Here is a 26,727-nt window from a genome sequence, read left to right as displayed (position 1 = left end):
TCTAGATGCATTTGTCATCTTGCTTTTCCCATCCAACGTTGTGTTTGAAATCTGTGTTGACATATATGATCTGAACACACGCACACACACATATTTCCTTTTAACTGTGAAGTATGACGTGAACCCACCACTTTACAATGACTACTGGACATCCGAGTGGGAATTTCCCTCTAACTCTGGTTGTTGTGCCTGTGCCTGCCTCCCTGAGGCTGTGTATGAGTCTCTCAAAAGGAGACTGGGTGTGCATTTTCAGCTTTACCAGGTCCTGCCAAAGGGCCTGTTTCACGCCCTCCAGCTCGGCTCTCCTCTGCTGCCCCTGCACGTCTTACAGGGGCCTCCTCTTCTCTGATGATGGGTGGTGTGATGGTTTAATACTGAGTGTCGATTTGATTGGATTGAGGGATACAAAGCATTAATCCTGGGTGTGCCTGTGTGGGTATTGCCAAAAGAGATTAACATTTGAGTCAGTGGACTGGGGAAGGCAGATCCACCCTTAATCTGGTGGGCACAACCTAATGAGCTTCCAGCGAATATAAAGCAGGCAGGAAAGAAACATGGAAAGGAGAGAAGGGCCTAGCCTTCCACCTTACATCTTTCTCTCGTGCTGGATGCTTCCTGCCCTTGAACATCAGACTCCAGGTTCTTCAGTTTTGGGACTCAGACTGGCTCCCCTTGCTCCTCAGCTTGCAGACAGCCTATCGTGGGACCTTGTGATCATGTAATACTTAATCAACTCCCCTTTATATATACCTATATATCTATCATAATTAGTTTTGTCCCTCTAAGAGAACCCTGACTAATACAGGTGGCCACTCCCATCTTCCTGGTTTCTCTCTCTTCCCTGCTCCTTTTCCTTTTGTGCTTGCTTTACTGGCTTTTCTTCCTCCCTCCTCCCCACTTGGGGTATTCACCCAGAGCTCTTCTCCAGCCTCTCTAGTTTTTGTTCATACCAGGAGCCTCATGGTCCCAGAGTGAGGCAGGTGTAACTGAGATGTGTCTCACCTGGCCAGCACAATGTTCTTGAATCATTTCAAACCTCCCTCAGGTACCAGGCCCACTGTCTTATACCAACCACATTGGCACTCGAGTGCCAGTAGAGACGGTAGGTGGGTTCACTCAGCATCCACTCCAACCCACTTCTAGGATACCCTTCTCTCTGGCAGAGGCTGGAAAGCTAAGATCTGCCTGTCCCAAGTTCCTTGCAGGAATGGCTCTGGATAGGATTCAGATTTATCAATCAGATGCACTTGCTTGGGACTTGAATTCAGAACTAGGTGGGAGGTTTGCACCACCTATTTTCTGTGCTGGATTTCAGCAGGCACAACGTGGCTCTGGAGCCAACAGCTCTAGGAGCAGCTACCCGAACCCTGGACACCGGTGGTGTAGACCTCCAGCCAGTAGCTACTTGGTACATCCTCAGCTTTTTGATCACAGCAAAAGTGGCAATTGCCTTCCCTTGGCGGAGCAGTTCTGTGATGCTTTTCGGGAATCTCCACTCAGCCTACAGACTATTTATTCCTCCCTCCCTTCCAATGCCCCTGTAAGTACCCAATTCCCTGACTTAAATTCACTTCTCCTTAAACTAGCTAGGGTGGCTACTGTGAGCTGCAATTGAAACCTGACCAATAGAGTCCCTGAAGGAGTGGAGTGTTTGACCCCTGATTTATTCCCTTCCTTCCTGAGAGCATATTCTGACTTCAATTTCATTTACTCATTTGTGGAATCGTCCACAAATATGTATTAAGCCTCTACTAGATGCTTATCACTGGGCTGAACAGGGGGGAAATGACGAAATAAGATGGTACCAACCAGCGACCCTATTCTAGTCTTTGGAAACACCATTCTCCCCGTCTTCTAAACTAGGAACCACACAACCTCATATAAGCCTCTTTTTACCCACCCGCCGCCCATGTGCATGGCAGCTCTACATTCTGGCATCACTGTGAGCCCCGAGGCCCCACCATATCCAAGCATATCTCTGTGTAGATAAAATGACAGACAAGCTGTAAGGAAGGAGGTTGTTACTGAGAAGGTCACCTGTGTTTTTGAAGTTTCCAAAGGGCAGCATTAGCATTAGCCTCACCAGCGCAATGTATTTGGGAGCCCAGAGATTTGGGTTTATGAGAACTGATAAATTGCCACCTCTTCCCAAGACAAAGTGCCTCATCAAGTTGGCTGACAGAAACAGCTGCTTTCACAACAGCCAAACTGGAATCACATCTGGGAAGGTTTTAACCAAACAGACTATTTGTTTTTGTATGAAAGGATGTGCTAAACATTGAGATCTGTCATGCACCAAGAGGGAGTGGAAAAAACAACCCATGAATATCTTTTAATTAAATGACTCAGGGCAGCTGCAGGGACATACATACTTTTCCTTTTTTAGAGTTGGCAAGGAGCTTATGAATTATTTAATATAGACTTCAAGAGAAGGAATATTGCCAGAGATAAAGAGGGACCTTTCATAGTGATAAAAAGGGCCAATTCATCAAAGACATAACATTCCTAAGGGTACAGGCACCTAGTAACAGAGCTTTGAAATATAAGAAGCAAAAATTGACCACACTAAAGGTAGAAGCAGACAGATCTGTCATAGGGGATCTTATTACCTTGCTCTCAGTAGTTGGTAGCACAAAGGATCTCTGATAGACCAAGGATCTGGAAGATCTGAACAGCACTATGGACCACTTGGCCCAGTTGACACTTACAGAACCCTCCACTCATTGACAGCAGGACACATCCATTTCCCATGAAAATGGAACATTCACCAAGATAGACCATGTGCTGGACCACAAAATATATCTCAGATTTCCAAAGGTTAAAATCATATAAAGTAGGTTCCCAAACCAAAAAGGAATTACACTTTAAATTTTAAAAATCTAGAAAATCCCAATATTTGGGAATCAAGCAATACAATTTTAAACAATCCATTGGTCAAAGAAGAAATCACAAGGGAAATAAAAAAGTATCCCAAACTGAATAATAGTGTTCCCTTTCACCTTCAGAGGTAGAATGACCAACCGTCCCTGTCTGCCTAGGGCTATGCCTGTTTTGTGACTGTAAGACCCTTGTCCTGAGAAACTCCTCAGTTCTGGGCAAACCACAATGGTTGGTCACCCTATGAAATATTTTGGTCATGTGGTATAGGACCTAGGTATAGGACTTCTTTTTATGGGGTCAGCATCTGTGGTATAATGAAAAGATGTGGGCTCCAATCCAAGCTTTGCCATTTATTAACTGTGTGACCTTGGGCAAGTTACTTCATCTATCTGGACCCCAGCTGTGTCACCTTCCAAATAGGGGCCAACATTATCTACCTTGCAAGGTTCCTGTCCCCTCCCCAAGATGAAATCTCACTCTCCTTCCCAGGCTGGTATGTAGTGGTATGATCTTGGCTCACTGCAACCTCTGCCTCCTGGGTCCAAGTGATTCTCCTGCCTCAGCTTTCTGAGTAGCTGGGATTACAGGCGTGTGCCACCATGCCCAGCTAGTTTTTGTATTTTAGGTAGAGATGGGGTTTTGCCATGTTGACCAGGCTGGTCTTGAACTCCTGACTTCAGGTGCCTCACCTGCCTCGGCCTCCCAAAGTACTGGCATTATAGGCATGAGCCACCATGCCCGGCCAAGTTTGTTTTTGTTTTTTTTTAAAGATGGAGTCTCACTCTCACCCAGGCTGGAGTACAGTGGCGTGATCTCAGCTTACTGCAAACTCCATCTCCCAGGTTCAAGCGATTTTCCTGTCTCAGCCTTCCAAGTAGCTGGGATTACAGGTGCCCATCACCACACCCAATTAAGTTTTGTATTTTTAGTAGATACAGGCTGGTCTTGAACTCCTGACCTCAGGTAATTTGCCTCGGCCTCCGAGAGTGTTGGGATTACAGGCATGAACCAATGCACCTGGCCCCTTGCAGGTTTTTATGAGAAGTAAATAAATGATACGATCAGAGTGCCTGGCACAAAAGTGCTTAATAAACAATGTCTATGACGATGATTATATCAGCTTGTTTAAAACAAGCTACAAGACAGGAAAGGGTCTTGGAAATGGGTAATTCCAAAAGCCCATTTAACCTTTTCATCATCATAAAAATAGTTCATATTCACAGAGAGTTTGCCATGAAAGCCCACTGTGCTAATAACTTTTTGTGCATTTAAGAGGAAACCAAGTCTTAGAGAAGGGCAGTGATTTCCCCATAGTCACACAGCAAGTCAGAAGTAGATGGGGCATCAGCTTCCAGGTCTCTTTAGTTCAAGGATCTTTCCACAGTATTTTGTTGCCGGGGGTCGGGGCGGGGGGGGGGGAGGTGATCTCCTCCTAGTTTTGGAGGGGCATCAGAAAGCAGAGAACCAAGGGGGTTGGGCAGGTCCCAGCAGCCCCTGCCTTTCCAAGTTTCCCCTGCTGCATGTTTGGAAATGGGACCAGGCTGCCGAGCTACTCCCACCAAGCCCCGCCAAACCCTGAGGAGGCCAAGGAGTAGGATGGGGGTGGGGACTACAGGTCACAGAGCTGCTGTCACCAGGAGGTGCTTTTCCTGATCCAGTGCAGCTGACTTATAAGCTCTGAGCCTGCTCCTCTCTCAATGGCCCTGTGGCTCAGAGCTTCCTTCTTGCTACAGCCAGTGGGAGGGCACAGGGCCCCACTGACCTCCAGCTGGGTCTTTTGTGACCTCCTTTCTCCCTCCCACCTGGGATTTTCCATGGGGTTGAGATGGAGCAGGCCCCCCCACCCACCCTCTAAGAAGCCTTCCAGCCCCCAGGCACGGAATTAAAGGAACATCTTGAGTTCCTTCAAGGGCAATTCCAGGCACCTACCTAGCTTGCTCTGAGAAGTAAACAAGCAACTTGACAGGCAAGAAGGTAATAGTAGCTTAGAACAATAGCCAAGGAAGCTGGAATCACAGGCTGTTTGGTTCCCTATAGAAACCAAAGGCAACATCTTAATGTATGTGCCCGAGTTGTTTCTCAGAAACCTGGACCCCCACCAGACTGGCTCGTAGACCTCAGATAAAGGGGAACTGAGGACTGACCTCAGACAACTGTTCTTTCCTCTAAATTTCTTCCTGTGGTGTCTAGAGGAAGTCACACCCACGAGCCGGAGCTAACATTTTCTGCTAACCCCCAATTTTTATTTTATTTTTTGAGATGGAGCCTTGCTCCACAGCCCAGGCTGGAGTGCAGTGGCATGATCTCAGTTCACTGCAACCTCTGCCTCCTGGGTTCAAGCAATTCTCCTGCCTCAGCCTCCCAAGTGGTGGGATTACAGGCGTGTGCCACCATGCCTGGCTAATTTTTGTATTTTTAGTAGAGACTGGGTTTCGCCATGTTGACCAGGCTGGTCTCAAACTCCTGACCTCAAGTGATCCACCTACCTCAGCATCCCAAAGTGTTGGGATTACAGGCGTGAGCCACCACGGCCAGCCTGACCCCCAGTTTTTAAATAAAGCTTCTCTTCCTTAACCAATTGCAAATCAGAAAATCTTTGAATCTACCTATTAACGTGTAAGCCCCCATGTCAAGATATCCTGCCGTTTTAGGCCAAAACCAATGTGTAACCTTTGTCTACTGATTTACAATTTTGCCTGTAATTTCTGCTTTCCTGAAGCTGAGTCCCACCTTTAAAAATTCTTACCTGCAAGCCATCAGTGAGGTCAGGATTATTTGCTAGTCACCAAGTAAGGAAGAGAGGAAGGCATTTTTGCCAGGCACCAAGTAAGGAAAACCGGGGAGCATTGCCCAGCAAATAAATGCCTTCCTGTCTTCTGCTGCAAACCTTGGTGTGGATGTTCTGTCCTTACTCCACCTGGCATGCAGACCCCAGGTTGGTTCAATAACAGGGTCTTTACTCAGCTAGCTTGGCCAAAGCCCAGTGCTGGCCACGTGAAGATAATTGTGTTTCTAGAGAGTCCTTATTGTGATGGAGAAAAAAACAGTTCATGTGCGCTCAGGTCACTCTGACCCTGCAGAGCAGGTGTTTCCCTGGAAGCAGAGCTCTGATTTTCTGCTTTGTTTTCTCACTGAAAGGGCACAGTGCAAGATGCAGGGCTTGTTTCTCTGGTAGAAATGTGATTGTCCTCACCCTTTGCTGAGTGGCAAGAGGCTTCATTAGTGTTACAGGAAATGGGTCCAGATCCAGACCCCAAGAGAGGGTTCTTGGATCTCGCACAAGAATGAATTCAGGGTGAGTCCACAAGGCAAAGCAAAAGCAAGTTTATTAAGAAAGTTAAGTGGTGAAAGAACAGCTACTCCATAGAGTAGGGTGCTCCCGAAAATAAGAGGAGGAATGTGTCCAACCTAGGTACAATATTTTACATGTATGTAGGATAAAAAAGATAATGGGGAGATGTGCTCTCCTATAAGGGTTTGTAATAAAGGATTAGTTTTCTTAATTACTATATTTTGCAAGAATCAATATTATCTTTACAGGAAAATTAGGAATTCTTCTGTTAAGATATTGGGATATCAGAACACTCCTAAGTCTGGGTCTGTTTAGTAAATGTTACCAGTCTGCTCACTGAACCACAAACATCTAGAGGCCAGGAATCATACCTTTCTGGGAATGTGGCCCAGCAAGCGCCAGCCTCATTTTTCCTAGTCCTCACTCAAGATGGAGTCACTCTGGTTCTAATGCCTCTGATGTTAGTACCTCTTTTTATTTTTTGTGGAATGGGCTCCATCCACAAAGTTCAGGTGCCCCAACTACTCCCAGGGTGCAGAAGTCCCTGGAACACGTGCTTGGCAGGCAGTCCATGGCTTTATCTTCCATCGGCACTAGAAAGCACCCACCAAGCCGATTCATTAATCCACACTGGGCATCTCCAGCTGTTTGGATGATAGCAGCTCAAACATAGCCCGTCGCAAAGTGAAACAATCATCTTCCCCTAAGTGAATTTTTCCTTTCATCACACAAGCCAGAGCTGCTGGACTCTACCTCTTAAGCCTTTTCTCTTCCTCTAGGTCATAATTTATTTTCTCAACCTGAGTGAGTGCAACTGTTGATCAGGAGGATATTCAGGATACAGGATGATAGGAAACATATAACTATTAGCTATTGTTAAATACAAACTCCTAGGAGCTCAGTTGATAAACTCAGGAGAAATGTGGTTCAGCCAGATTTTGAGGAGAGAAAGAATTGGAGAAGGAGAGACATGGAAAAGGGAGAACTGGGCCTTAACTCCAAGATGCATTTAAATTGGATGCATTTGCGTTTCTGGAATTGATTGGGTGGGAGCCATAGAGACAAACTCTGGCAGTTAAGAACAAACTGTGAAGCTGCCAGCTGTTGAGGTGATTAGGACACAGAACCAAACCAAAAGTAACAATCAAGCCTTTTCTCATATACTGTGACAGAGCAAACAAGCCAGGGGCCAGAAAGAGGAAGGCACCAGCTCCTCATGATTTCATTTTCCCCCTAGAATGGCACTGGGCAATGATGGGGTGGCATCCCATCAGATGCAGTGCAGACAGAGGAAATTACCTTACAGCTCAGGAGCCCCTAACAAAAAGGCTCCTTATATTAGTTCGTTTTAACACTGCTATAAAGACACACCTGAGACTGGGTAATTTGTTACTTTTCCAATTACTTTGTTACCAGCCTAATATAAAGAAAAGAGGTTTAGTTGACTCACAGTTCTGCAGGGCTGGGGAGACCTCAGGAAACTTACAAGCATGGCAGAAGGCAGAAGGGAAAGCATACACTTTCTTCACAAGATGGCAGGAGCGAGTGAGAAGAGGGCAGGGAAAGCTGCCATTTATAAAACTATCACATCTCGTGAGAACTCACCATCACGAGAACAGCAAGGGAGAAATCCGCCACCATGATCCAATCACCTCCCACCAGGCCCCTCCTCCGACATTGGAGATTACAATTCAACATGAGATTTGGGCGGGGACACAGAGCCAAACCATTTCGCTCTTGCCTTTTTGGATCCGGGGGTTTGGAGAGAAAAAGTGTTGAGTCAGAGTGGAGAAACGGTCTCAGCTGAGACCCCTTGATAAGGAGGTTTCTCAGCGGAGGAGCATTAAGGGTGTAGGCATGGAGACATTGAGTTCATCTGTGCAAGCACTGAGATATTTGCACCCAAAGTTCCTGTAGTTGTGATGTTGAATTTTATTTCATGTTTTAGTGTGGCTATCAAAATTCTTGGGGATGAGATAAAAACAATAGTTATTATTTGTAATGACACTGGGAAATATCTGAACGTAAGCTGACCACAGAATTGGAACTGAAATCTCATAATTGGGTTGTGTCTTTGCCTTTTGTGGATTGATTCTTGAGGGACGCAGCACAGTCAATATGGAAGATATATGAGCAATGGAGGTTGTTCTACATAAACTTTTTGGGTGGAAGTTTTGAAATTATCTTACCTGGCACATGTGTAATTTTGGGTAGAATAATTGATACGACAAAACTTCTCAAATCTCAGTGCCTTAATACAGTCAAATTATATTTCTTGTTCATGTCACAGTTCAGTGTGGCTTAAGAAGTGGTCACTGGGAAATGGGGACAAGGTTTAGTCTGCTCTGTACTGTCATTTAGGGGCTTCAGCAAGCAGAAAGGAAAAGTTCACGAAGGAGGTTTTTTAAGGGAGAAGATCATGAAGTGTCCACCAATCCCACCTGCATTCCCTTGGCCAATACTTAGTCACATGTCCCCCCTAACTGCACAGAAGGCTGAGAAATACAGCCTAGCTCATGTTCAGGAGAAAAACGAAACAGAGTTTGGTGAAGACAGAACAGTCTCTGCCACAGCACATTTCTGGGTTTTTTTTGAGATGGAGTCTCACTCTGTCACCCAGGCTGGAGCACAGTGGTGCAACCTCCATTCACTGTAACCTCCACCCTCCCAGGTTCAAGTGATTCTCCTGCCTCAGCCTCCCGAGTAGCTGAGATTACAGGTGCGTGCCACCACACCTTGCTAAGTTTGTGTTTTTAGTAGAGATAGGGTTTCACCATGTTGGCCAGGCTGGTCTTGAACTCCTGACCTCAGGTGATATGCCTGCCTCTGTCTCCCAAAGTGCTGGGATTATAGGCATGAGCCATCGCACCCGGCCACCACAGCATGTTTCTTAGGTGACTGGATATTAATTTAATTCTCTTTTATGTTTTTTTGAGACAGGGTCTCACTCTTTCACCCAGGCTAGAGTGCAGTGGCATGATCTCCGCTCACTGCAAGCTCTGCCTCCCGGGTTCACACCGTTCTCCTGCCTCAGCTTCCCGAGTAGCTGAGACTACAGGCGCCCGCCACCACGCCCAGCTAATTTTTTGTATTTTTAGTAGAGACGGGGTTTCACCGTGTTAGCCAGGATGGTCTCGATCTCCTGACCTCCTCATCTGCCCGCCTTGGCCTCCCAAAGTGCTGGGATTACAGGCGTGAGCCACCGCGCCTGGCCTGATTCTCCTTTTCTGATAGTCTCAGTGAGTATAAGGAATTGTGGGGCAACAACACTAAGGTAATACAACAACCCTAAGGTAATATGTGTGTATCCACGTTCCTCTGAGAAACTAGAGCTCAGCTCTAAAGATGCCTGGGATAGGGAAATGAATATTGACAAAGGTGAAGAAACAATTTCAAGAATAGAAAACAAATTCAAATATGGAGCTCAAGTGGAGAAAATCGGAGAAGGGTTTTCAGCAAAACTTCAAGAGCTAATATCTTCTGTGGCGCTCTCCCTTTCATTTTTATCTTGTGTCAGGTGTATGAGTTTTGTTTTTTCAATGACACTGGGTGCTCTGTGTTGAGGGCTCTTTGGTGTTTCCCCGGGGAGAGATTTGAGTTTCTCTTTTCAGCTGGTTAGTTCTCAAATGATGCCCTTGGGCAGGTCATGTCTACATCTACACAATTTGGAGTAAATTCCAGGAAGCTGAGCTGAAAGTTAAAAACAGACAAGGAAACGGGAACTTGCAATCCTTGAAGGAAACAGTTATTTAAACACAAGCTCTGTGTGTTTAGCCAGGAGAGGAATGGACCGTTCTTATGGGGAAGGTGCATTATTTTTTAACAGGGTGGCACCAATGTATACATATACATGTGCAAGCAGGAGGGTTGTGAGTAATGTGTCTGGTGCATGCTGTGAGCTCGCTGGCGGCCGGGGTTGGTGACTGGTGGCCAGCAGGGCTGCAGGATATCATCAGGGCCCCAGCCATGTGGGAACTGTTATGGGACAGCTGGTCCAGAAGTGGGTGTGGGCTGGATCTCATCTAGTTCTGAATATGGCTGTAAGGGAAGGAAGGTTGTGTCCCAAGTAGGAAATAGAAGCCCGTCTTGCTGTTCAACTGTAAGTTGAAGCAGTGGTCCTGGGGACAGATCTCAGATCCCTTCGGGAAGGCATGATGGCCATGTCCACAAGTTGCTGCATGAAAGCCCCTTGGTTTTGATGTCTGTTTGCAGCTGGGTCTGTTGAAATGCATGTGCCCACATCTGCACTCCCACCTGTGGGGTTACTAGGATAACCCCAGAGGAAGGAAGTGAGGGATGAGGCATCTGAGAAGCCTCCCCTTGTGCTGTGGCCAATTGCAAGGATGGAGAGAGTTCTATACACAGGAGCCAACAAGTCACAGAGTGTTCTTGAAGTACATTGTATTTGTTCCTGCCTAAGAAACAGGTGCTCTTAAGGACATCCCTCTTGACATCCAAAAGGCCCTGAAATGCAGTGAATAAAAAAATGAACTTTGCCTTCATCTGGAAAGCAGCCTACCTACACAATGGGCAACACAGCGCTTAAAAAACCGTGGTGAAAGATGGCAGGGGCATGAGCTACGCAGAACAAAGGGACAGAGAAGCAAGTCAAAGCCCTCTATGTGCAGTGGTGGAAAAAAAAAAGCATCTGGATATAGCAATTGGGCTGGAAGCAGTTTGGGGGTCGATTGTATGGCATAATAAGAGAAATGACATCAGCGGGGTTCTCATTATTATTTTATTAGTATTATATTAGGGCAGAACAATATGAGGGGAAAACGCAGCTAAAAGGATGGATGGGAGAAATAATCACATCTGACTCCTTTTTGAGACAGATAGTTTAGAATGCCACTTGTCAAAAATGCAAGGGGGTTGGGCAGAGTGATTGATGCCAGAAGGGACATAGATTTCAGATTTAGGAGGAGGGGAAATGCATCAAGTTTGCCAGTAGACATAGGAGCTAAAGTTGCAGATTCAGAAGGAAGGTGCTGGCTTTGCAGACCTTGAGGGGAGGGAATGCGGCAACTTGGAGGAAGTGGGGAAAACAAGAGGAGGCAGCCCAGGTGGGGTGGTGGCTGAGGGCGTGGTGAACATCAGACAAAGTCGCAGAGTCACATGGCCCTGTCAAGGCACATGCCACTCTGCATTGTCCTGGCAACAGATCCCCATTTTGCCACCCTGGCATTAAAACAAGGATAAGCCAAGGCAGGGAGGCAGGTGAACTGTAATCAGAGGCAGGGCCCATGTGGTGTGGTGGCTCCACTTTGTGGGGACTACCTGGGCACAGGAATTTGGGATGTGTGACAGACAAAGAACGTGTCATGAAGTCTGTGTGTCCAGAAAAGAGTGAGAGACCCTCCTGGGAGTTGCTGGCCTGGGATTCTCCTGTTGGCTCTGATAGGCCTTGGAATAAATATTCAGTTTGGCCATGCCTGCTACCTCGTGTGTGTTTGGAAGGAAATCTAGCATTTGAAGAACCCAGGCTGGGCACAGGTGGAAGTGTGCTCTCTAAGGTAGCCTCTGGAACCATCCAGAAGGCTGTTCCCTCCCACTGCCCAGAAGTTCGTCCCACCCAGAGATGGGAGTTAGCAATGCTCCTCTGTGTCACTTCTTTCCACCCTGTTTGGGCTCTCCACCCTCTCACCCGGACCTCTGCAGCCGCCTCCCAAAGGGCACCCCAGTTCCTGCCTTTCCCCACTGCAATTCACCCTCCAGACTCCTGCCTGAAGAAACTCTACTCTCTTGTGTAAGACCCACCAATGGGTCCCGGTTCTTAGAGAATAAAGCGCAAACTCCTTAGTATGATTACAGGTTCCTTCCAGATCTGGCCCTGCCTCCCCAGCCTGCCTTCTCTGGGTGTCTGAGTCTCCCCACTGCCAACTCCACTTAGCAGTCCATGCCTCTGGTACTTCTGGCCTGGCTCCTCCTCCCTTCCCCTCCCCTCCCTTCCCTCCCTTCCCCTCTCCTCTCCTCTCCCTTTATCTTTTTCTTTTCTTCTTCTTCTTCTTCTTTTTTTTTTTTTTGAGACAGAGTCTCACTCTGTCGCCCAGGCTGGAGTGCAGTGGCACGATCTTGGCTCACTGCAAGCTCCCCCTCCCGGGTTCACGTCATTCTCCTACCTCAGCCTCCCGAGTAGCTGGGACTACAGGCGCCCGCCACCACGCCCGGCTAATTTTTTGTATTTTTAGTAGAGACGGGGTTTCACCGTGTTAGCCAGGATGGTCTCAATCTCCTGACCTCGTGATCGGCCCGTCTCGGCCTCCCAAAGGGCTGGGATTACAGGTGTGAGCCACCGCGCCTGGTTGGCATTTTCTTTTTTATCTTCTGAGGCTCACTCCAAGCATAACCTGACCCATCCCCTCAGGTTGGAACTGGCCACCCCTTCCTTCAGGTAGGACAAGGATGCAGGTGGGCTTCAGGAAGAGCAGGATCCAGGTGCTGGGACTCTGCCAGGACTCTCTTGCTCTGTGCTCTTTGCTTGTCTGCCAGTCAGCTCCTTTCTCTCCCTGAAGATAGGGGCTTATTTCACCTCTGAGAAACAAGCTTGCCTACTGTTCCCTGTCTTACTTCTTCTCAAGGATGATAACTTAGGGAAGGCCCACTTTCTCAATCTCAATTTGAAAAGTTTTAGGGAAGAATTCTGATTGGCCTTGCTTGGGTCAGCTGCCCACCTCTGACTCAATCAACTGTGGTCATGGGCAAAGGCCCGTTATTATTAATAATGTTGTCTGGCTGGGCACAGTGGCTCATGCCTATAATCCCAGTGCTTTGGGAGGCTGAGGCAGGAGGATTGCTTGAGCCCAGGAGTTTGAGGTCAACCCGGGCAAAATAATGAGATGTTGTTGTCGCTACTAAAAATGAACAAATTAGCCAGGCATGGTGACGTGTACCTGGAGTCCTAGCTACTCAGGATGCTGAGGTGGGAAGATTGCTTGATCCCAGGAGTTCGAGGCTGCAGTGAGTTAGGATCATGCCTCTGCACTCCAGCCTGGCAACAGTGTGAGACCATGTCTCCGAAATACATACACACATACACATATAAAAATAAAAAAATTAATAATGTTGTCTAAATATGAGTTAGCTTTCTTACTAACTACTCCTCACAGAGTTCCTACCGGACTGGTAGCCAACCCAAACCCTCACGCCCCGAAAACCTTTCCACATTACCTGCCACCAGGTTAATTCATAGAAAATCAAATCAGCTGAGTGCTCAACGATCAACTCACCACATTTACTAACAATCAAATAAAATAAACCTGGGTAGTTTTAATTTACTGGTTTTCCCTTTGTCTTCATAGCAGTATTTTAAGAAATATTCAATGTTTTCCCCCTGGCTCCCTGTTGCCAAAACCAGAGGCTGAAAACAGTAAATGATGATGAGGGCAGAGAGAGGAGAGTCCCAGAGGAGCAAGCGGGAAAACAGGGAAGCAGGAACATATTTATAAGGAATAGTCATAAGACTAGAGCCCTAGGATGATCTATTCATTGAATATAATTAATTCATCTGAAAGTAGAGTCAAGAAAATATATTCACAAAGAATATTTCTGAGTATAAACAATTCTTTTGCCTATATTCTTTGTGTGAATAAACAATATGTTTGCAGAAATCTTCGTATTCAAGATAATCTTAATATATTTTTCTTGGGCCCCTGAATCTTTCCTCTCTCTGCACCTAAGTCTTATTAACTGCTATTCTTTTGTTTCTTTTTCACCTAAACAGCCTCAAGGCCTTCAACTTTTCCTCCTAAATGTGGCTTCTAGGTCTTTCCTCAGCTTGCACGTCTTCTTGTCTCATATATATGCAAATATATATTTATGAGCCCTATGCAAATAAATGGGATAATGCTACAGACGTCTCCCTAAACTCATAACCTGCACTTCTATTAATCATCATCATTATTATTAATGTTATCTCTAACTGCATGCTAGCCTTCTGAATAAGGACCCCTCCCCGTGCATTCCTGCTGAGTTTCTAGCCAGATAACCTTGTCTACACACCTTGTCTACATAACTTTCCCCTAGCCTGGAGAAAAGATTTTTGAAAAGTAAAAATGAGACCCCATCTTTGTATTCTAAGCCCTTGCTTTGGAGTGGGAAACAAGGACCTAAGATCTGCCATCATTTGAAAATGAGAATTTGAGACTGGGTGCAGTGGCTCACGCCTGTAATCCTAGCACTTTTGGGAGGCCGAGGTGGGCAGATCACTTGAGGTCAGGAGTTTGAGACCAGCCTGGTCAACATGGTGAAACCCTGGCTCTACTAAAAATATAGCACATTAGCCAGGCATGGTGGCGTGTGTCTGTAATCCCAGCTACTCAGGAGGCTGAAGTGGGAGAATCACTTGAACCAGGGAGGTGGAGGTTGCAGTGAGCTGAGATTGTGCCGCTGGACTCCAGCATGGGCAACAGAGCAAAACTCTGTCAAAGAAAACAAAACAAAACAAAACAAAAAAACCCCAGAAAGAAAGAAAAGAAAAAAGAAAAGAAAATGAGAATTTGTATTACTGAAGTTTTAAAATGGTTTTAGAATTATCAGTTACTTTTTTTCTTTTTTGAGACAGGGTCTCACTCTGTTGCACAGGCTGGAGTACAGTGGCGTGATCTTGCCTCACTGCAACCTCTGCCTCCCAGGTTCAAGCGTTTCTCTTGCCTCAGCCTCCTGAGTAGCTGGGACTACAGGCGTGCACCACCACTGCAGGCTAATTTTTATATTTTTAGTAGAGACAGGGTTTCACCATGTTGACCAGGCTGGTCTTGAACTCCTGGCCTCAAGAGATCCACCAGCCTGGGCCTCCCAAAGTGCTGGGATTACAGGCATGATCCACCGTGCCCAGCCTATCAGGTACTTTTATACAGTTTGGCAATAGTCCCAATGTTGCTAGCATGTGCTTGATACCCATTTTACGCAAGTCCCAGCAACACTGTGTCTTGATGGCATGAATCTGTGCGTGTGTGGTTATTCACTACATTTCTGCAATTCCTCTGTTTATTCAGTTACATCATGGATTCATTGAAGTCCTCTATGGCAAATTCTGTGACTTAATTAGATCATTATTTAACCACAGAAAAGGAAAGCGTATTATATTTCCAGACAATGTTTTCACCTGAACTTGAAAGCATTTCCCATCAGAGTCTAGGATTGGCGTGTGCTTTCACTAATGCCTTCAATCTGCTTAATTCGTTCCAACTTTCGTTGCTGCAGGCACATGTCAAAATTAGCTTTCAAATACTGATTTAATCTCTGGCATAATTACATTGCTGTGCACCCCTGAGGCTTTTAATTCTTGAGTGTATGCTAAAAAGTGACAAAGCTTCAGGAAATAAAAAAAATGTATTTAATTTTATAAAAGAAGCCTAGTGATAGGAGGAGGAATTATGCACAGATTGAGTTACATGGAGGTAGTTGATCATTTGAGCAAGTGGCTGACGCACAACTGAGCCACCAAAGAAGCTTCAGTCTCCCCAGCTCAGCAGATCTGGTTACAAGCACATCAGCTGGGCTCTTAAGGGAGGATAGGAAGAATATTTGAAACCAATCTTTGAGTCTGTGCCCCTCCAATGCCAAGAATCTTCATCTGTGAAATGTGGATAATGGCAGCTAATATTTACTGAGAGTTTACTGTGGGGAGCTGCTGTTCTAAGCACTTTCGTCATTTAGGATCTTTGAGTCAGGCATAAAAATTACTATGCCCATTTTAGAGTTGGGAAAACTAAGGCCACTGAAAAGTTATGTAACAGCCCAAAGCCACCATCTGGGAAGTGGTGGATTCTGGATTTGAACCCATCAGTCTGGTTCCATAATCCACACTCTTAACCCCACAGTGTATGGCATGGGAAAGCTGCTGCCTTCTCTGTCTTATGAAGGAATCAAATGTGTGTGTGAGTCTTTTCGCGCCGAATGAAAGGCTTTGCAAGCTCAGAAGCTCCACGGTGCTTTTAGAACCACCCAACGTCCTGAAGTCTGGTGCCCTCCCATGAGGAGTTGAGCGAAGAGGCTGATGGACCCTCAGTCTCAGTGTGTGCACAGATTTGCCACTCTAGCAGAGGATCTTTGAGGAATCATTCCATCTTTCTGAGGCTCAGTTTCTAAGTCTATAAAAGTCAATGAATGCTGGGAGCACCAAGAAAAACTGCAGGGGGCCACTATTAGTTGCTGACATTTATTGAGCACTAACTACAGGCAGGGACCTGCAGGAAGCCCTTTAATGAGGTATGTCGTCAGGCACACCTGATGGTAATGAGGCTCATTAGGCTCAGAGATTCACCCAGCAGCACCTAGGAAGGGTTAGGATGTTACAGTGCATGTCCCCTGGCATGCTGCTCCCACTACAGACCTCCAGAGGAAATGGTTTCCAAGCGTCTCTGCTCCCTGTCCATGGAACCTTTTCCATGGCTACCATTTGGTGTCCACTCATTTCCCTCAGTGTTTTCTTGAATGTGCATTTGGACATGACGCACTTGTTCCCAAGTGCAGGGGGTCTCCTGAGTCATCCCTCTCCCAGGTCTGCCCCATGTCTTCCCTTAGACTTCAACTTTCAGAGCAGCTGCTTTTGCAGGTGTGGCAGTGAGAGTATTTTTTCCTACCCTTTCCCTTTCCCCTATCTCTGCCTCTGGGTTTGGTCCTGAAACTCTGTGTGGGGTTGGATGTTTGGGGTCTGTGATCCTGAGCGACCGAGTTTAGGGGGAGCTTAGGACACCAGACCTCTCTTGGCACAAAGAATATTGAACAGGGTAGGCCACAGGACTGTGCGGCAGAAAATGCGGGTTACGCTCAGGGAATTAATTCAGAGGATGTGGCTGCATTAATGCTGATAGCCCACATCTCAAGACTCTGGGGATGGCAGGGAGTAAGTGGGGCCCAATGCAGCGAGATAACCTGCCAGCCACAGGCTCATTGATGGCTCATGGGCCCCATCTCACTCTTAGTGTTGCAGAGAAACCAAAACCCACGTGCTCTTTGCTCTAAGCCAAATGCCTCTGCAGTGGTGCCTGCTTGGGCTCAAAGGCCATTTTAAGTGGAAAGGATGGTGAATAGACATTGTACAAATCAACTCTTTCTCCTATAAAATCAATGCTCTTCTTTCAAGGAGTTGAAAGAAGAAAGCAAATGCTGAATTTATGAAGCAGACATGGTACTGTCTCATTCGACCTCCAGGGAAAACTGTTTTTCTTGTCTCCTCCCAACTGGCTGGAACAAATATCATGTCTTATAGGAATACTGTTGCTCATGCCTGGCTTCAACCAGTTCTGGAAGTTGTCAAGCCTCCTTCCTCTAGATTTAACTTAACCAGAAGCCACAGAGTGCTGTGGGGAATAGGAGACGGCTAAATTGCCATCTCTGGTCTCATGGGGGCAATTAATCCAAATAAATAAAACCCAAGAGAAAGACAAACATTAAATGAGAGCCAGACCACAGGACAGGAGAGGCATCAGGCTTTGGAGGAGTTGGGAAGAGGAAGAGGTCAGTGTAGGCTTGAAATGGTCCATTTTTTCCCCTGGTTTTATAAAGGAAACAGGATTTTAAAAGATAAAAATGATTGAGGATGCCCTTGGCTTATGGGGAGTGAGCACAGCCTAGGGAAAGTCATTGAGTTGGGAATGAACAAAGCTGACCTCTAGCACGGAGCTCTTTCCTCTCTTTTTATTCTTATGTGCAGTCAGCATGGTTTTCTAGTTTGAATAAAAGAGACATGTCATAAAGGTCGGGGACACTATTTGGAATCTGATACTCTTTCAGGTGCCCATTAGTGTCACAAGAACATCCTAAGTACAGCTGAAAAGTTCCCTGAGTGTGAGTTCTGGAGAGCTGGGGCCTTGGCCTCGCTTTGCTACTGAATAGCTGAATGACCTTGGCGTGTCCTTCAGCCTGGCCTCAGCCTCTTCCTCTGTAAAAATTTCTTAACCAGTTTGGTTATCTTTCTCCCTGGGCTCCTTGGGAACCCCCTGGGTGCCAGAGATGAATTCTTCAGCAGCCAGGGCCCCATGGCATCCAGGTGTGGTGAGAATGAGCCAGTAATATGACGGCATCATGCTGTCAACAGTTAGCTCTTCGCCACCTTCTCCAACCAGAAGCACTTGGGCTGTTCACAAAACTGGAGTTTCAATCTGAAATTACTGGTCCCTAGGACAGCACCTGCTCTCACCCAGGCCCACCTAGGTGCCAGACTCAGCACTTGCTGCATCCAGTAGCATAACCCAGTAGCCTGCATCCAGTAGCATAACCCAGTAGCGAATGGCAAAGGCATTAGTGAAAGGTACAGGCTTACCAAAGGTTTTGCAGGAGATGGAGGAGACAAATCTTCCTCATGACATCTCTGTTCTTGCCCCACAAGACTTCATCCATCTGTCCATCTGTCTGTTCATCTACTCCCATATATTCATCCTATTTCCTATCTAGAGTAACTTCTCTCCCTCTCCCTCCATCCCTCCCTCCTTTCTTCTCTCTCTCTCTCTCTCTCTCTCTCTCTCTCTCTCTCTCCCCTTCTCTCTTTCTCTCTTTGTTGAGCAAGCAAATAATTCTTTTTAGGGGAGTCTCTCTCCTTAAAATGCAGACTGATTATAAATAATAAATCATTTCCAGTAGTTGAGAAAAGCAGAGTGGAGATGAAACAGGACTAGAGAAACAACAGGAAGGCAAGAGTGCATCTTGTATCCAAATATGTGCTTTGAAACCCTCTGTGCTCACATGAAATGTCCACACATGGGGCTTTGAGAGCCCTCAGCACTAAGTGGCAGGTGTAGTCAGTTGCACGATTCCCAGCCTATGCACTCACTTAGGTGAAGTGTAATTGATGGCAGTGGGAGGCAGACAGGTTCTTAGGTGGGAATAGGTGGGTCCCTGGTGAAATCTCACCTTCAAGCCAGGAATGGAGGGAAGCCTGGGGAATGGGCTGCCAATTCTGGGTGAAGTCCGTGACCTGAAATGAGAACTTCTCTGATGCCTTTCGGCCAATCAAGTGGTGCTTTCCCCTGGCCTGCCCATAGACCAATCAGCATACACTTTCTCCATTCTGAGCCAATAAAACCCCCAGACTCAGCCAGACTCAGACACTTGTCCGACTACCTGCCTGCAGATAGGAGCTACTCACTTCGGGTCTCTTCTCCACTGACAGCTGTTGGGTTGACCAATGAAACTCCTTTCTACCTTGCTCACCCTCCAGTTGTCCATGTAACCTCATTCTTCCTGGACATGGGACAATAATTTAGGACCCACTGAACGGCAGGAGCGAAAGGAGCTATAACACTTTCCTGGTTGGGTTGCTGAGCTGTGGGTAGGAGCTAAAGGGCTGTAACACATTCCTGGCCGAGCTGCAGGTGGTGACATGTTCCTGGACTGTGGGAGTAAAGAGTGGCAACCCTTCTGGGGGCCCAGACCTTGGGATTCCCTGAGCCAGAGCTATAACATCATAGCCCTCCAACCCTTTGCTGGCACTGGGGGGCTGCCCCATGCAAAGGGAAGCAGCAGTGGGGCTGGGCCAGTTCAGCAGCCATGGACTGGAGTGCAGAGGCAGGACAGAAAGAGCTATGACACAAACAGGCTGAAACATGCCTTTTGAAACATGGGCCCCTGGTCACCACACTGTGGGTAATAAGAAAGAGAGAAGCTGTGGTCCTTCTGGAAGCCCAGACCTCGGGGCTTCCCAAGCCAGGGCTGTGATATGCTGTAATACCCTCTTTGGGGTTATGCAGTTCCTAGCATCTCCAGGCTTTCAAGTACCACCATGCTCCCCTTATCCAAATGCTAGTGCCCACCACAGAAGCTGCTATGGCACTTCTGGTCCAGCTGCAGCCTCACACAGAGCTGGTGGCTGCTCTGGCATCTGGAGCCACCCACAGTGCTGGAGCAGCCAGGGTGCCTGGCTGTGTGCAGTGGTCTGACCCCGCACTCACTTGCTCACACACCCCTCGCTGCTCTGCACCTGGCTCACCCTTGGCAGGTGTGGGATCCAGGCCAGTAGTATGAGCCAAATGCAGCCTGCTGGGCCAAGTGGGTGGAGCAAGCCCAGCAGGCACGAGCAAAACTCAAGCAGAGGTGCCACCAGCCACAGAGGTTTCTGGCTGGCAGAGTGACACCTGAAGGATCCTGTGACACAACGTGGCAGATGACTAGCTGTCTCCAGTAGTCACTCTCTCTGTCTTTACAAGCAATAGAATTGTATTGCTTGGCTGTGTTCCCAAGCTTCCCTTGCAGCAAGGGATGGCTGTGGAGGTTTTGGGCAGAAGGGGTGTCTTACTCCTGGGTCTTTCCATGGTAAAGATTGGGCATGTGCTTCCCTGGTCGTCATCTACATCCTTCCTTCTGATGAGCGAGTGAAGAGAACTAGACCCAGAGATGAAAACCACACATTGAGGAAAACCACACATAGCTCCCACCAGTCCTGGACACCTATTGCTGGGCTACTTCAAGAAGGAAGATAAATGTTTCTCTTGGGGCCTCCATGAGGGTGGAGGGTGAGAGGAAGGAGAGGACAAAAACTATTGGGTATTCTGCTTATTACCTGGGTGACAGTACACCAAAACCCCACAACACTCAGTTTACCTATATAACAAACCTGCTCATGCACCTCTGAACCTAAAATAAATGTTAAAAAGCAAACAAAACAAAAAAAGAAATGTTTCTCTTATTGAAGCTACTCTGTATTTGGGGTCGCTTAGAAAAGCAGCTTAGCCTGAATATAAATGCAACAACTGCTCTTGTACTAAGAGAGTGAAATGCTATCTCTTCAATTCATCCTTTCCACACTGATGTGAAGTGTCACCTTTATCACAGGCTATGCTGTTTTCTCTGGAATGCAAAGCATCAGTTAGAAGCAATGAACTAGAAATACATGTTCCCAAATAGATAGACCTTGAAAGCATAGTACTGAATGTAAAAACGATTACCCACAACAAGATTTATGGCACAGTAACATCTATGTAAATTCAGCCTCTCTCCAAACCCACACTATTTTATTTCGAGGATATACACATTTATTCAAGGACACATATGAAATCATTAGAGTCAGTGTCCAAGGAGAGGGATAAATGAGGAAAAAATAGACATTTACAAGAGAAGGGCTTTGCTCATATGATGATAATGGGCATACACTGAGGAGTAGGGCTAACTCCCCACATGAAGTTAACACACACACACACACACACACACACACACACACACACAAATATGTACCCCACCCCCGAATACACGCATACCCACACTGTGAAGAACAGGAATTGGGGAGATTTGGGTGAACAAAATGCTGTCTGGTGCCCATGGTGAGGGTGAAGCATTTCCATTAGACAAACCAAGATGAGGCTGGGCACATCCTAGACAGGTCCTTTCAGGGCCTGATTTTGGCCTGAGCTTCAGAGAGAGGTTTTCTTAAATGATACTGGAGTGTCTGCTCAGATGCATTGACTCAGATGCCAAATGAGGGTGGCAATTCTGGGCACTCAACTGGAGGCAAGATGAAGAAGCTTTTGGCACAACACTTCTGAAATGGAAATGTGGGCATCAGTCACCTGGGACCTTGTTAAAATGCAGATCCTGATTCAGGAGGTCTGAGCTGGACCTGAGCTTCTCATTTTTCACCAAATCCTAGATGCTCCTGCTGCTGCCCTATGAATCACACCTTGGGAGGTGAGCCCCTAAAATATCTAAATGCGTTTTTGGTAGGCCAGTAAATAGAATTTAAAAAAATAAAAGGAAGAAATGGAATCAAGAAGGTCTTGAGGTCCCAGTATTTTCCTAGGATTGTCAGCTGCTGAAACCCTTGATTTATGACTAGACAGTCCCAGAAAGCATTTAATTGCTTCGTATCCTCTGTGTTTTCTTTATCATTAATGAAGATACTTGCATAAGAAACATCTCAGGGAACTCTCTAGCTGTTTAATTTTGTGGATTTGATGTAAGAAAAAGCCCCACCACATCCGTTAATTATGTTCATGAAATTCGCCATGTGAGAAAAAAGTAGCTGGGAAAGCTGGTAGAAAGACTGTTATAAATTAAAAAAGAAAATCTTCCATGAAGAAGCATCAATGTAACAAGCAGAGCCCTCCCATGGCTGGGAACGCTTGAAGAGTGTGAGTTAGTAATTGCTTTGATTGGATCTGGTGAATCACAGGAATCGAACAAACACCACTTACTAAACTCAGAAGACTGCCAACGATTGCTCAGGCTGACTTGCCTCACGGTGCTTACAGCTTGAGAATGGACACATTGCTGGGAGTAGGCACGAACGAAATGATTTCCTCTGGGATTCTTCCTTCAGTGAATTGTGAATCCAAGGGCTTAAGGTTATTTCCCATATATGTAGGAAGGCCAGACCTGTGGAGAAAAAGCTAAAGTGAGTCTGAGGAGGATGTCTGAGGATATCAGATAGATATACAGCTTTTTAAAAGGTAGAAGTGGGGCAAAGTGTCATTCAGGTGTGTGCAGAGAAGTGGTGTCATTTAGGTGTGTGGATGCTAGACAGGAATATCTCAGAACCACAGTCTCTGAGTCCTGGGCTGTCAGAGCTTATAGAGACCTTAGGGATTGTCTAGTTCTCTTTCCCCAATCTGATTTTAGAGATAAGGGAGGCTTTAGAGATGAGATCAGCTGTTGGGCTCTCGAGGCAGGAGGGCAGGCTGGGTTTGCATCTGCTCTGTGCCCCTGGCTGACATTCCAATCATTTGAGGAGGAGGGAGCCAGGCTCATGGCTTCACCTGCTAATAACAGACTTTAGGATAATGGTTCTTACCCTAAGTGTGTCAGAATAACTCAGAGTGCTTGTTAGAAATTTGTTTTCCCAGGCCTCACCCTCAGTGGTTCTGATTTAATGAGCCTGGCTTGTGGTCTAGCACTCTGCATTTTTAATAAGCACCAGAGCTGATTCTGATGAAGGTGGCCTTTGGGCCACACTAAGATAAAAATGCGACTTTCCTATTATTTACCCTTTCCTGAGACATTGCCTCATGGTCTCCTTAAGGATGAAAGTTAGGGTTGTTTCTCTTGTGGCAAAGGTCCACTAGCCAAGATGGGGCACAGGGAGGATCCACTGTCCTACCCCGGCTGCCAGACTCCCAGCCCTGAATGTCACGCGTGTGTGCCTGCACGTGCATGTATGATACAACTGAAAAAAACACCCGAGGGCTGTTCTCATTCTCCACTTTGTCTAAAAAAAAAAAAAAAAAAAAAATCAGGAAAATATCTCACGCTACATATGGCCACCAGCATGAACTTAGATGTGTTCAGATAATAATTCAGAGGAAAGTATAATGAGATGTGGCTTGGGTTCATCACTGCGCTTTGGCAGGAGACATATATTAATGGAAACCCAAATGAAGAGCTTTTGCAGGGTCAAGGTCCCCATCTGAATGTAACTGCAAAGAGCTCTTTTTCACTGCTACACACCACAGTGCAGATGCCACATGGTTTTTACCATCCATAAAAGCCATTTCTAGTTGATAATGAAGGAGGGTTGGAAGCAAAATGGGAAAGCAAATTGCCTTGTCCCTGTCTTTGGGAAAGAACGTTATAGAAATGGTTTTCAAGTGTTCTGCTTTGGTCTCTGTGTGTATTGCTGTATTTGTGTATATCATCTACCCCTAATAGGCTAAGCTGAGATATATCATTCATACTGCTAATATCTGAGTATTGATAAGGGATCAATCAAAAGTTAAAAAATGAAGGCCTGCTAAGATCCTGAATCGGGCAGGTTGGTCAATGACATATTTTAAGGGTGGTATCTTTGCACAGAGTGTCACCAAAGAAGGTGCCCTAGCTGGGGCCTGAATCTTCAGGAATCCAGGGAGATTCAGGATGGCCAGAGAGGGATATTTGTGATCAGCGAACCAAGGGCAGGGGATGGAGCCATTGTAAAATTCTCATCAACTCAGCCTGCCTGAGCCTCCCCACAGCCCTGGATAATTATCCAGCCCTGGATAATTGCAGCAAAAATAGGCCCTATTATCAACATCACTCATGGGCCACTTGGGATATTTTTAAAGACATACATTTCAAAAATAGATAACATGATCAGAAAACAGGAGAAAGGGATGGTGCCCTGTAACAATTTTACCCTGATGCTCTAACCCAAGGCCTCTTAGGGATGCAGGGAATCATAGGGAGCCCCTCCCCCAGGAAGAAAGGATGCTACACAGGTGGCTGGTGAAAGAGTGAGGAATGGTTCATCTGTGCCATCTGAGAAAATAAATTCATGGAGATTCATAATGGGCCCACATTGCTGTGTATGCTGTATACAAACATAGGAAGAGAGAGACACAATTAAGCCACATGTGCAGTGTTGATATGGCTGAGTTAAAAAATCGTTATGAACACTTTAAAGACCTTTGTGCATTTAAATAAATATGATCTATAAGAGGGAACACAATTCTAATTTACTAAAGCGATTAGTAAATTCCTCAGTGAGTATTCTTATGTCTCTTTCATAGTATGTGATAGTAGCATTTATCATGGTTCATGCATCACAGTGATTTTTGTAGGCTTCTCTCTCGCTCACTGGACTGCAAGTATTTAGACAATGATGACATTTTTTCTTTGTTTGGTCTCCGATTCTTTCCTGCAATATCTGGTCCTGGGTTTTGTATGCTTGGTAAACCATGATTGAATCAAGTAGATTTTAAAAACCAGCAAATTCTTCTAACCACAAAGGTTGTCACATTTGACTGGAAGAATTGGGAACTGCACCCCGAAAACCTCCTTGACAAGAGGCGGCACCACAAGGCAGGACAAAAGGGTTCTCCAAGAGTAGCCACTGTCACTATGCGCCAGCTGCGTTCCTTCACACGTGTTTTATTTATTTATTTAGAGATAGAGGCTCATTCTTTCACCCAGGCTGGAGTGCAGTGGCATGATCTCGGCTCACTGCAACCTCTGCCCCCTCGGTCAAGTGATTCTCCTGCCTCAGCTTCCCTGAGTAGCTGGGACTACAGGCGCATGCCACCATGCCCAGCTAATTTTTATATTTTTAGTAGAGGTGAGGTTTCACCATGTTGGCCAGGCTGGTCTCGAACTCCTGACTTCAGGTGATCCACCTGCCTCAGCCTCCCAAAGTACCGGGATTATAGGCATGAGCCACTGCACCCAGACCTTCCCATCTGTCATATCACTGGGTTTTCCCAACATCCCCCAGAGGTAGGGATTATTAGATTTTCCAAAACTGGGGCTCTTCCAGAGTAGAGAATCTGTCCAATGACTCACATTCACAGTGGGAGAGCTGTCATTCAAGTTCAACAGCTGTGTGTTATTTCTTATTTTTATTTTTTATTTCTTATTTTTGTGTACAGAATTGGTGGGTTCTCACTGACTTCAAGAATGAAGCCGCAGACCCTCGCAGTGAGTGTTACAGTTCTTAAAGATGGTGTGTCCGGAGTTTGTCCCTTCAGACGTTCAGATGTGTTTGGAGCTTCTTTCTTCTGGTGGGTTCATGGTCTCGCTCTCGGGAGTGAAGCTGCAGACCTTCCTGGTGGGTGTTACAGCTCTTAAAGGCAGTATGGACCTAAAGAGTGAGCAGCAGCAAGATTTACTATAAAGAGCAAAAAAATCATAAAGCTTTCACAGTGTGGAAGGGGACCCCAGCGGGTTGTCACAGCTGGCTCGGGCAGCCTGCTTTTATTCGCTTGTCTGACCGCCCCCCCCCCCCCCCGCCCACATCCCGGTGATTGGTCCATTTTACAGAGAGTTGATTGGTCTATTTTACAGAGAGCTGATTGGTCCATTTTGACAGAGTGCTGATTGGTGTGTTTACAATCCTTTAGCTAGACACAGAGTGCTAGACAGAAAAGTTCTCCTACTAGGTTAGCTAGATACAGAGTGTATTTGTATCAATACAAATATACCAGTTGGTGTATTTACAAACCTTGAGCTAGACACAGAGTACTGATTGGTGTATTTAAAATCCCAGAGCTAGACACAGAGTGCTGATTGGTGCATTTATAATCCGTTAGCTAGACACAGAGTGCTAGACAGAAAAGTTCTCCAAGTCCCCACTAGGTTAGCTAGATACAGAGTACCGATTGGTGTATTTACAAACCTTGAGCTAGATACAGAGTACTGACATAAAGGTTCTCCAAGTCCCCACTAGACTCAGGAGCCCAGCTGGCTTCACCTAGTGGATCCCACACTAGGGCCACGGGCGGAGCCACCTGCAGGCCCTCAGCCCGTGGGCGGTTGATGGGACCGAGCGCCACGGAGCAGGGGGCGGCGCTCGTCGGGGAGGCTCGGGCCGCGGGAGCCTACCGCGGGGAGAGGTTCGAGCATGGCGGGCTGAAGGTCCCGAGCCCTGCCCCGCGGGGAGGCAGCTGAGGCCGGGCGAGAACTCTAGCACAGCGCTGGCGGGCCGGCACTGCTGGGGGACCAGGCGCACGCACCCACCACAGCTGCTGGCCCAGGTGCTAAGCCCCTCACTGCCTTGGGCCGGTGGCCGTGGCCCGCCGGCTGCTCTGAGTGTGGGACCCGCTGAGCCCGCACCGGTGCCTGCCGGAACTCGTGCTGGACTGTGAGCGCCGGGCGAAGCCCCAGTTCCCGCCTGCTCCTCTCCCTCCACACCTCCACACCTCCACACCTCCCTGCAA

The 26,727-nt window shown here is 46.6% G+C and overlaps 1 long non-coding RNA gene across 1 annotated transcript in view; it reads left to right on the top strand.

The window, feature by feature from the left end:
• Positions 1–26,727, top strand: part of LOC140712530 (uncharacterized) — a 39,714-nt gene that overhangs the window by 9,376 nt on the left and 3,611 nt on the right. Inside the window, exon 2 of the long non-coding RNA XR_012094132.1 lies at positions 25,441–25,572. This is a non-coding gene — a long non-coding RNA (uncharacterized lncRNA). The remainder of the gene's footprint in view (positions 1–25,440; positions 25,573–26,727) is intronic.

This window comes from Chlorocebus sabaeus, chromosome 9 (genome assembly GCF_047675955.1).
Source record: "Chlorocebus sabaeus isolate Y175 chromosome 9, mChlSab1.0.hap1, whole genome shotgun sequence".
NCBI lineage: Eukaryota > Metazoa > Chordata > Mammalia > Primates > Cercopithecidae > Chlorocebus > Chlorocebus sabaeus.
The sequence above is the reverse complement of the archived record's forward strand: the minus strand, read 5'-3'. Positions and strand labels throughout refer to the sequence as shown.